Source organism: Saccopteryx leptura, chromosome 2 (genome assembly GCF_036850995.1).
Source record: "Saccopteryx leptura isolate mSacLep1 chromosome 2, mSacLep1_pri_phased_curated, whole genome shotgun sequence".
Lineage (NCBI taxonomy): Eukaryota > Metazoa > Chordata > Mammalia > Chiroptera > Emballonuridae > Saccopteryx > Saccopteryx leptura.
In genome coordinates, this window is record NC_089504.1 from 210,873,598 (window position 1) to 210,884,524 (window position 10,927).

The 10,927-nt window shown below is 40.2% G+C and overlaps 1 pseudogene; it reads right to left on the reverse strand.

The window, feature by feature from the left end:
* Positions 1–1,205: 1,205 nt before the first annotated feature.
* Positions 1,206–1,728, reverse strand: LOC136391796 (small ribosomal subunit protein eS10-like; annotated as a pseudogene).
* Positions 1,729–10,927: the final 9,199 nt, after the last annotated feature.

Here is a 10,927-nt window from a genome sequence, read left to right on the forward strand (position 1 = left end):
AGGGTGTATTTTTGGAAACTTTTTTTGTCATGGACATCTGTTTATGTCTATACATAAAGATATACTTTTTACTCTCTTTAATTTATTGATTTTTGTGGAAGAGGAAGGGTTATTGAAGTGAGAGTGAGAAAGAGAAAGAGAGGAACGTAGATTTGCTTCTATGTTGCCTGATCGGGGATTGAACCGGCAACCTCTGCTCTTCAAGACAATGCTCTAACTAACCAAGCTATCTGGCCAAGGCTGAAACTCTTTTGAATTTATATATATATAATTTATATATATAATAAGCTTTGCTAACTAAGTTAATTACAACAGCACAGAAGAGAGAACTTTGATCAATGGCTTACAGCAGGTAGAGGTGAGATGCCAATATATTATAATTTCAACTAAGGACAAAGCTTTAGGACACATTTCCTCTTTTTCAATAAAGATTCATTTAACCATACCTTTTTAAATTTCTTTTCTATTTCAATTGTTCCATTTTTATTTTTTTGCTACTAAGAAGTGGTCCTGGATTTTGTGACTGCAAAGGACATACCTCTCTGTGTCATCAATGTAAATGCTCTTAAATAATTTTTTTGGAGATGTTAAAGTCACTTTAAGCCATTTATGACTTTCCTAGGTCACAGAGAACCAAACACAGAAGGATGGGGATCTGCTTCCTCACAACACACCTGCTAGTGAGTAAGACAGGAGCAGAGCTAAGTTAAGATCATCAACAGAAACAGGTCATGGCGAAACTCCAGATGGAACCACAGGGGGCATTTGTCTATGGCACCAACACTAACCTCCCACTGTACTGTGTCTTTGACCAATGGTCCCTTCTTTCCTGAACAGCATATCTCTTAAGATTTGCTCTAGTCTATTGGGCAAATGCGGAATGCCATTAGCTTGATAAACCCTAATAGCTCCCACAGAATTATTATAGTCTATTATGTCAAGTTCTACTATAGAGAGATTTTTGACTTTATGGATCATTGATTTGATAAATCAAAATGAGTTTTTTAAAGCTCTCATGTTTTATGAAGTCGCTGCTGTTGTCTTGCATACTGAATGAAGCCACCTTTCCTGGAGTTCAGACACTTGGGAGGTGACCAGCGTCTCTTCTTGATGAAGTAACATAGCTCCTGTTTCTGTTGTTCATTCAATGGAAATACCACTTTTCTACTTCTTCCTTTTAAAAATTTTCTGACCACAAGTGTAAGCTACACCAAATAATCCCTCCAACTTGACTGAGGTGGTTGGCCACGTCCATGTCCAAATCCTCTAAACTGGAATTCACCTTTAAACTGACCCAGCCCCAGGCTTGGCTTTCTTGTCAGCACTAGGGGACACAGCACACAGTCTGTAGGTGTCTCTGATGGCTTTCCCTTGTGTGGTGTGAATCACGAAGGTCACTCTCCCTTCAGACCTTTGAGCCTTGACCTGCCAGTGTCAGTCCAGCAGCATGCAAAGTGGCAGGCATGATCTGAGGGAGCAAGTGAAGGTACTCACAGAGATACTAGATACCCTCATGGCTAAGGTACCAGTAAAGATGTCTCCAGACAGACAATCTTCCTTCACATAGCCTTGTTATTTGAGAAACTAGCCTTATGGTGTGATAATTAAGCACTTTCTTGTCTGCCAGCTCAGGATATCTAGGCATGTCAACATCCTTTTGGCCACCATTACTTCCTCCTTAAAAAAGTGTTCATAAGTGACAATCTGGTTCTTCTTGGGCAGCAACATCACTATGGCTGCTGCTTAACTTCTTTTTTCTCTTTTCTTTTTTAAATGAGAGGGAGACAGAGAGACAGACTCCAGTGTATGCCCCACCAGGATCTACCTCACAACCCTTGTCTTTGGCTGATGCTATGCTCATCTTTGGCCATTGCTCAACAACAGAGCTATTTTTAGCACCTGAAGCAGAGGCTCTACAGAGCCATCCTTAGCACCTGAGACCAATATGCCATGGCTCTGGGAGGGGAAGAGAAAGAGAGACAGAGAAGAGGGAGGGGGAGAGGTGAAGAAGCAAATGGTTACTTCTTTTGTGTGCCCTGTCTGGGAATTAAACCCCGGACTTTCACATGCCAGGCTGATACTCTATCACTGAGCCAATTGGCCAGGACTAATCTCACTTCTTTTTTAATACTGCCACTGAGAAGTATGTTTCTATTTCATCGTGGGCTGCTTGAAATGATTTTTAAGGCATTCTTCATAGAACTGTTAATCATTAAGGGACAAATGAACTTGGAGCTGGAAGACCTAGATTTGAATACTGGCACTGCTACGTTCTAGCAATGTGGCCTCAGTTTCCTCATTTGTAAAATGCGGTATTATTTTCATCACCTTACAAAGTTTTTCCTGAACCTCAATTAAAAAAATTGAAATTAAAAATTTTTTAATACTTGAGAGTGCTATGCAAATGTAAGGCACTATTAGTATTTTGCACAAAAGTAATTTATTTAAAGGTGAAATAATTAATTTTAAAAATCCAAATGTAAGTGAAGTAATAATATAATTAAAATTTCTTTATGAACTGTCAAGAGAATTTTGGTTTTGGAAACGTAAATTTATTTTTGGATTTAATGCGTGCAAATATGTTTACTCTTTTAATGCTTAAGCAGTTACTGTGGGTTTCAAAAAGATTCAAAAATGTTTATTTCATTTCAGAATAATCCTTATGCCAGAAAGGCATAGTTTAGGGATGACAATTTCTGCTACCCTTCAGGGGTATGTGTATACAACACACAAAAGGCAATTCCAAAAATGAGGGGAAAGATTAATAAAATGTTTCTCTTTAGGGGACCATCAGCCTAGAGTGTCTTGCTGGTGAGAATGAGGGGTCTTCAGCTGTCATGAAGAGAATTGACTTGGTTTGAGTTGGAGTGTCCCTGAGAGAAATGTGTAGGCACACACAGTTTACTTGGAAGTTAACCCCAATAACAGAAGTGAGGAAGCAGGGGACTGAGACATGATGTGGGGGACATGGTGGATTATTGAGTTGGCTACCTCTCTGGGCAACTGAGGATCAGTTCTCTTGGAGAGGTCTTTGAAGGAACTTGGCAGAATTCACATCAGAGATGTTTCAGCAAAGGACCAGGAGGCTGGGGCACCTGTTTTCTCTTTGGTTGGTGAAGGGCTGCCCTGGGAGGTGCTTCTATACTATGTGCTCCAAGGTGCGCCTTGCAGGGAGGGGATGGGCAAATGTTCCCTCTTCTCCTCTTAATTCTTCTGACTGGTGGAATAATTCTTATGACACACAGCAGATTAATAGGAAAAAATCAAGTTTTAATAAGAGTGCATAGGGATTGTACATAGGATTGTACATAAGCATGAAAATTTCAAAATCAATCAGGCAAAATGAGATATATATGGCATTCTGGACTAAGAAGGAGAAGCAGGGATTTGGGACTGCAAAGGGAGTAAAGCAATTAATTCATAGAGGAGTGAGAAAAGGTGAGGTTTAGCTTACAAATATTTTTGGGGATCATCTTGAAACAAGGGCATGGGGGGACAGTGATCACACAGCCTTGTTAGGTTCCTCCTACTTCAACATTAAAGTGTACTCATCTTATACAGTAAATAAAAAATGTCATATTTTATATTAAACTGTATTTTTCCATGATGATAGTTTATTCCTGGAGCAGGCCCACTATCTAAATTCTTTTAGACAGTTAAGAGAATGGTCAAAGGTTCTTCCTGATCCTTTTGTTTCTTAGAAATAACCAACTTAAAATAATCAGTGTTCCAAAAAAAGCAGATTTTGGGTGGCAAACTCTGATCTTTTCATTTGGGAGAGTTGTGGGCTGTGCTGCCTTGACAGACTTCAGAAAAAAATTCTATATTTGAGAGATGCCACAGCATGGATTGAGGAAAGATGCTGGTCACTCTCATGGACCTGTCCTTCACAGCTGTAATGAAGTCCAGGGTTTGAGGGCTGTGCCTGAGGTGCCACAAGTGTCTGCAACAAGGAAAAGTGTCAGAAGTCATTATCTAATTATTTATAGTCAAGGTGAAGTAATGTCACAGTGTTAGGGTTCCAAGCTATATGGAGCAGGGAATGAGCATTACAGTCATCTTTCTAATATGCATCATAAAAGAATGGTATGTGTTTCTTGATTGATGTTGAGTACTTAAAATGCTATATTTCTGTAATAGCTGAAGTGTAACAAACCATTTTAGTTTGAAGAAAGCAAATTTTCAGACAATGGCAGATGTTCTGATCTGAAGTTCATTAAGCCCCTTCTGATCTGTAATTTGATGCCCTCAATGGGGCTAACCACAGGAAGGGGGTGTCCTGTGTAGATGGCTATTTTTCAAATGAAGTGCCCAATACATGAAATAGCTTATTAGAGTTCTAGTTTGAGAGTCTCTGAGAAGTGAGGAGGAACAGAGTTTGCCATCTCAAAATTTGCCTTTTCTAGGATATTGATTAAGATTTTTTTAATGTAATGATTTATTTATTTATTAATTTTAGAGAGAGGACAGAAACATTACCTTGTTCTTGTATGTGCCCTGACCAAGGATAAACTGGCAACCTTTGCATATCAAGATGATGCTTCAACCAACCGAGCCCACGAGCCAGAGCTTAATATGGTTATTTTTAAGAAACAAAAGACTCCGAAATAAACCAAAAACTTTTGACCTTCTTCCTAACTATCTGAGAAAATTTAGGAGAGAACCTGCTCCAAGAAGGGAGATATCATCATAGCTAAGAATAGTTTAATATGATCTAGTATGATCTGCAGGGAGCGACCTAGCAAGTCCTCAGGGTATCTCATTGTTAATGATGGCCCAGAAAACATTTATTTAGCAAACATTTGCATTTTTGTCTTCATGTGAATTGTCTTTCTAACTTTTGAAGTCTCAAACCCTCCTCATCATTCTCCTCTGTTAGGAAAATGAGTTTGTAAAATTTGTATTTTTTTAGTTTGCTCACTTTTATTGTTAAAAAATAGTGCTGGGCAGCCACACTTGGGCTTGCCTTCAGAGAAGGGCAGTTGATTGCAAATTGAGGATTGAGTTCTGGCTTGGGAGGGGCCATTGTTTTGCTAATGTTTGCTGGAGGAGGGGGATTATGTGGGCCCCTGCCAGTTTTGCAGGGAAAGCAGAGAGAATGTAGAGTGCTGAAGAAGAAGGGAGTTTTTGCAGAGAGAAAGAAGGTGTGCAGAAGGGGAACCAGAGCTGAGGGGCTTTGGGAGCCCTACTGAGGCTTGTGGGGGCCTTTGATTCTAGGAGGAACCAGAGAAGATGGTCCTGGTTCTAGAACCGGAGAATGCATCAGGGCTTTGGGAGCCCTGAGGAAGAGGGAGGTGTTTTCCCTGCCTGTTTGCTTGTCGGCTGGTGCAAGATTTTAATAAAGGAATGGCCCATCATTTTTTGGCTCCACTGTTTATTTACTGTCTGCCCAAATCCAATAAGAACTTGCTGCATAGCGGCAGCAGTCACTGGCCTTACACCCTCCCTCCTCATTCCTTCTTCTCTTCTCAAGATGACATATGAACCTTAACTTACTGATCTGTCCTTGGGTCTTATATTCTTTTTTTTTTTTTTTTGGCAAGTTTATTCCAGTGTGTGTATTAGTCCATAGGCCTTTTTCTAGTAGCCTTTGGGAATGTTATTCAATTAGTTACTTCATGTTCTCCTAAAAACCTTTTTTTTTTTATAAATAAATTTTTATTTTAATGGGGTGACATCAATAAATCAGGGTACATACATTCAAAGAAAACATTTCCAGGTTATCTTGTCATTTAGTTCTGTTGCATACCCATCACCCGAAGAGAGATTGTCCTCCGCCACCCTCCATCCAGTTCTCTCTGTACCCCTCCCCCTCCCCCTCTCCCTCCTTCCCTCCCCCCACCCCCTGTAACCACCACACTCCTGTCCATGCTTCTTAGTCTCGCTTTTATGTCACACCAATGTATGGAATCCTGCAGTTCCTGTTTTTTTCTGATTCGCTTATTTCACCCCGCACAATGCTACCAAGACTCCACCATTCCGCTGTAAGTGATCCAATGTCATCATTTCTCCTAGCTGAATAGTATACCATGGTGTATATGTGCCCCATCTTCTTCATCCAGTCCTCTATTTTTTTTTTTTTTACAGTGATTAAAAGCCTTTAAGCAAACTCTTGGCCAATACAGCAAGAATCCCTAAAAGAGTAGTGTCCTTAACATGTTCACCAAGTCCAAGTTGGCCCTATCACCATGCCAAATCCCTGAAAAATGCAACCCAACCACAGTTCAGTCTGTTAGGAGCTGTCACAGGGAGCAGGAGTCCAGGAAAGTTCCCCGCAGGAAAAGTCCGCATGGCACTGGAATTGTTGTCACCATTCTATACTTTGCAGCTCATGTCCAAGTCCCAATGACCGCTGCTTCTAGCTGGTAATGATTCAGGTAGACTGGAAAAAGCCATTTGCAGCATGCATGGATATGGAGCTTCTGTTCTCCTCTGCCTGGAGAGTTGAGACCAGGTTGCTTTTCCCTGGAGCTCTGTGACTGTGGCCTGGTAAAGAGAACCTTGGGATACACTAAGCTGGGTGGCAAAGGTAAATTCATAATACAAGTTGGCAAAAGGAGGAAAGAGAGCTCTAAATTAGGAGTAGGTCCCAGCCTGAAATATGAGTGGGGCATTGAGGTAGGAGGGATAAAGGAAACACTATATATTAAGCAAAGCAGCAGAAAATAGGACTATCAACACCCACAACAGAGATCTTTGAGGGAAGAATAAAAAACCTGACTATTCAGGCAAAACATAGTTAAGTGGCCCTTGTGCGAATGAGATCAGTTTACCTGATTCTTGGAAGAAATACCCTAGGCTCGTCCACAGTGTCGTAGATGGGGCTGACGGCCCTGGGCACCTTCAGCCTTCAGTGACAAACCCCAGCTTTCTGGGCAAGGTTAGGTCATAGGTGGCTGGAGCAGGGCTGGAAGAGACTGAACCCTCCCTTAGAGGAGAGAGGGGGAAGCCCACCTTCCAGTGTCCCTGTATCCTCACAGCAGAGGCGTGTAAGCCTGGCAGGCTTTAGCTCAATGACCTTCCTTTCCACTATTGAAGCAGGACCCAGATGGCATCCTATGAGACCCCTTTGGGGCGTTGGAGCCTTTAAGGGTGTATCCTAAAAGCTGGTAGTTCCCCTGATCTCTATTGGGCTTTTTCTGCCTCTAGGTATCTTAAAAGCCATTCTCAGAAGATTTCGCTGAGGGGTTTGAGGATCCCCATCTGCCTATATAAATCTTTTCCATATATCTGGAGCTATTTGTATAAAAGACAGAACAGTGTTATTAGCTAGATCTAATAAAGAAGGTAGTAGTTTGCAGGCGAAAAAGATTTGGTGTCTCCTGTTCATCAGCATTCAAAAGAAATGTAAATTTTTTTTTTTTAAGTAAAAAGCATGATATGGTAGACCCGTCGGATTCATTGGCCTGGTGTGCAGGATTCCCGGGTTCGATTCCTGGCCAGAGCACACAGGAAAAGCGCCCATCTACCTCTCCGCCCCTCCCCCTCTCCTTCCTCTTCGTCTCTCTCCTCCCGCCCGTAGCCAAGGCCCAACCGGAGCAAAGCCACCCTGGGCACTAAGGATGGCCCCGTGGCCTCTGCCCCAGTTGCTAGAATGGCTCCGGTTGTAACAGAGCAACACCCCAGATGGGCAGAGCATTCCCCCCTGGTAGGCATGCCAGGTGGATCCCAGTCAGGTGCATGCAGGAGTCTGTCTGACTGCCTCCCCTCCCCATCCTCAGAAAAATACAAAAAATAAATAAAGAAAAAATACTAAAAAAAAAAAAAAAAAAAAAAAAGGGCATTCCCTTGTGCTAAAGCTCCAGGGAGCATGGAGTGAGCTTGAATATGCCCTATGAAACATGGAGCTCTATGTTGACATATAAGTCTTTGAAGAAGGAGGATCTGCTGAAATAGTTCATCAGCATTTGTCCCTAAGACAGCAGTCTTTATAGTGGGAACACCATACGTAGATATTTGCTGTCTGTCTATAGATTAAGGGGGGAATATGGCAAATGCTGAAAAGCCATGATCTTTGTGCCCCTCCCCTTCCCCAACCCCCTCCCTCTCCTCCCCCCACCCTGTAACCCCAACACTGTTGTTTATGTCTCTGAGTCTCATCTTTATGTCCCACCTATGTATGGAAACATATAGTTCTTAGTTTTTTCTGATTTACTTATTTCACTCAGTATAATGTTATGAAGGCCCATCCATATTGTGGTAAAAGATCCTATGTCATCATTTCTTATGGCTGAGTAGTATTCCATAGTATATATATACCAAAGCTTTTTAATCCACTCGTCCTCTGATGGACACTTGGGCTGTTTCCAAATCTTTGCTATTGTGAACAATGCTGCCATAAACATGGGGGTGCATTTCTTCTTTTCAAACAGTGCTATGGTGTTCTTGGGGTATGTTCCTAACAGTGGTATAGCTGGGTCAAAAGGCAGTTCGATTTTTAATTTCTTGAGGAATCTCCATACTGTTTTCCACAGTGGCTGCACCAGTCTGCATTCCCACCAGCAGTGCAGGAGGGTTCCCTTTTCTCCACATCCTCGGCAGCACTTATTCTGTGTTGTTTTGTTGATGAGCGCCATTCTGACTGGTGTGAGGTGATATCTCATTGTGGTTTTAATTTGCATTTCTCTAATCATTAGTGATGTTGAACATTTTTTCATATGCCTGTTGGCCATCTGTGTGTCCTCTTTGGAGAAGTGTCTATTCATTTCTTTTGCCCATTTTTGGATTGGATTGTTTGTCTTCCTGGAATTAAGTTTTACAAGTTCTTTATAAATTTTGGTTATTAACCCCTTATCAGATGCTATGTCAAATATATTCTCCCATTGTGTAGTTTGTCTTTTTATTCTGTTCTTATTGTCTTTAGCTGTGCAGAAGCTTTTTAGTTTGAAAAAGTCCCATTTGTTTATTCTGTCTTTTATTTCACTTGCCTGTGGAGACAAATCAGCAAATATATTGCTGCGAGAGATGTCAGAGAGCTTACTGCCTATGTTTTCTTCTAAGATGCTTATAGTTTCACGGCTTACATTCAAGTCTTTTATCCATTTTGAGTTTATTTTTGTGAGTGGTGTAAGTTGGTGGTCTAGTTTCATTTTTTTGCAGGTAGCTGTCCAGTTTTCCCAACACCATTTGTTGAAGAGGCTGTCTTTACTCCATTGTATTGTCTTACCTCCTTTGTCAAATATCAGTTGTCCATAGAGCTGTGGGTTTATTTCTGAGTTCTCTGTTCTGTTCCATTGATCTATGTGCCTGTTCTTATGCCAGTACCATGCTGTTTTGAGTACAATGGCCTTATAATATAACTTAATATCTGGAAGTGTGATACCTCCCGCTTTTTTCTTCCTTTTCAGGATTGCTGAGGCTATTCGTGATCTTTTTTGGTTCCATATAAATTTTTGGAATATGTGTTCTATGTCTTTGAAGTAAGTCATTGGTATTTTAATCGGTATTGCATTGAATTTATAAATTGCTTTGGATAATATAGACATTTTAATGATGTTTATTCTTCCTAACCATGAGCACGGTATATGCCTCCACTTATTCGTTTCTTCCCTGATTTCTTTTATCAATGTTTTATAATTTTCCGAGTACAAGTCTTGAATCTCCTTGGTTAGATTTATTCCTAGGTACTTTATTTTTTTGGTTGCAATGGTAAAGGGGATTGATTCCCTGATTTCTCTTTCTGACAGTTCATTATTAGTGTATAAAAATGCCTCTGATTTCTGAGTATTGATTTTATATCCTGCCACCTTGCCAAATTCATTTATCAAGTCTAGTAGTTTTTTGACTGAGACTTTAGGGTTTTCTATGTACAATATCATGTCATCTGCAAATAATGATAGTTTTACTTCTTCTTTTCCAATTTGGATGCCTTTTATTTCTTTTTCTTGTCTGATAGCTGTGGCTAGGACTTCCAGAACTATGTTGAATAAGAGTGGTGAAAGGGGGCACCCCTGCCTTGTTCCTGATCTTAAGGGGATTGGTTTTAATTTTTGCCCATTGAGTATGATGTTGGCTGTGGGTTTGTCATAGATGGCCTTTATCATGTTGAGGTATGTTCCCTGTATTCCCACTTTGCTGAGAGTTTTGATCATGAATGGCTGCTGGACTTTATCAAATGCTTTTTCTGCATCTATTAAAATTATCATGTGGTTTTTCTCCTTTTTTTTTGTTTATGTGATGAATCACATTGATTGATTTGCGAATATTGTACCAGCCTTGCCCCCCAAGAATAAATCCTACTTGATCATGGTGTATGATTTTTTCCATATATTGCTGGATCCAGTTTGCTAATATTTTGTTGAGGATTTTTGCATCTAAGTTCATCAGGGATATTGGCCTATAATTTTCTTTTTTTGTGTTGTCTTTGCCTGGTTTTGGAATCAGAATTATGCTTGCCTCATAAAAGGAGTTTGGAAGTCTTCCTTCCTCTTGAATTTTTTGAAATAGCTTGAGAAGGATAGGAGTTAGTTCTTCTTTGAATATTTGGTAGAATTCACTTGTGAAGCCATCAGGCCCAGGACTTTTCTTTGTTGGGAGTTTTTTGATAGCTGTTTCAATCTCTTTTGTTGTAATTGGTCTGTTTAGGTTTTCTGATTCTTTCAGATTGATTTTTGGAAGATTATATAATTCAAGAAATTTGTCCATTTCATCTAGGTTGTCTAGTTTTTTGGTGTACAGTTCTTCATAGTATTTTCTTACAATATTTTGTATTTCTGTTGTATCAGTTGTTATTTCTCCACTCTTGTTTCTAATTTTATTTATTTGAGTCCTCTCTCTTTTTTTCTTGGTGAGTCTTGTTAAAGGTTCATCTATCTTGTTTACCTTTTCAAAGAACCAGCTCCTGGTGTCATTGATCCTCTGTATTGTTTCTTTAGCCTCTATGTCATTTATTTCTACTCTGATCTTTATTATTTCCTTCCTTCTACTA